Raw genomic sequence first — 1,113 nt, forward strand, 5'->3', positions numbered from 1 at the left:
GCCTCAAGAGGAGCCACTACATGTGGAGCACTAACCCAATACAAGAGTTCACTCGAGGGAACCTACCTCGTAATGAGTTCTAATATTCTAATAGCAAGTTCTTCGGTCGAACTTCACTAAGAAAAAGATCTTATGTGATGGAAGGGTAGTCCAGAGTTCATGAAAGGAACCTGAGCTGGACTGAATAAGCGCATAATTACCCTGGGGGGAGTAGCGCTGGTAGCAAGCTCTACACCCTGCCAGTCTCCCAAGTCAAAGAACTGATTGATGTTCAGAACTCTAGAAAAACTGGTTCCATTCATAGATTATAAAATCTAGCAAATGTATTAGGTGTAACCCAACCTGCAGCTACAGATATCTGCTAGAGAGGTCCCGTTCACCAGGGCTGCTGATGCAGCCATGCCCCTGGTAGAATGAGCCCTCACTCCCAGTGGGCAAGGTAGGCCTCTGGCCTGATAGGCCGTTAGGATCACTTCCACAATCCAGTGGGAGATCCTTTGTTTGGAGACAGCATTCCCCTTCTGCTGTCCTCCAAAGTAGATAAAGAGCTGTTCAGAACATCTGAAACTCTGAGTGCGATCTAGGTATGTACGTAGGGCTCGCACTGGGCACAACAGAGACAGGTCTGGGTCCCCTTCTTGGAAGGGGATAGCTTGCAATGTTACCACCTGGTTCCTGAAAGGAGTGGTGGGAACCTTGGGCACATATCCAGGACGAGGTCTCAGGACAAAGTGACAGTCTGCCGGCCCGAACTCCAGGCATGATTCGTTAACAGAGAGGGCTTGGAGATCCCCCACCCTCTTAACAGAAGTGAGGGCAGTCAGGAGGGCCGTCTTCATAGAGAGGGCACTGAACTCAAATTGACTGAAGGGGCTCAAACGGATCTCTCTGTAAGGCCTACAAGACCACAGTCTTAGCCACAATCGCAGCCACGTACACCTTAAGTGTAGAAGCAGACATGTGCCTGTCCAGGCCTCCTTGGAGGAAGGAGAGCACAGATCCGGTGCCACATCTCCGAGGCCCCTTCCCCTGGGAAGAACACCAATTCACGAAAACGCACCAATTCAGGTCGTACAGCCACCTCGTCGAGGGGGCTCTGGCCTGAATAATGTT

Source organism: Sinocyclocheilus anshuiensis, unplaced genomic scaffold, assembly GCF_001515605.1.
Source record: "Sinocyclocheilus anshuiensis isolate Anshui unplaced genomic scaffold, SAMN03320099.WGS_v1.1 scaffold1906, whole genome shotgun sequence".
NCBI lineage: Eukaryota > Metazoa > Chordata > Actinopteri > Cypriniformes > Cyprinidae > Sinocyclocheilus > Sinocyclocheilus anshuiensis.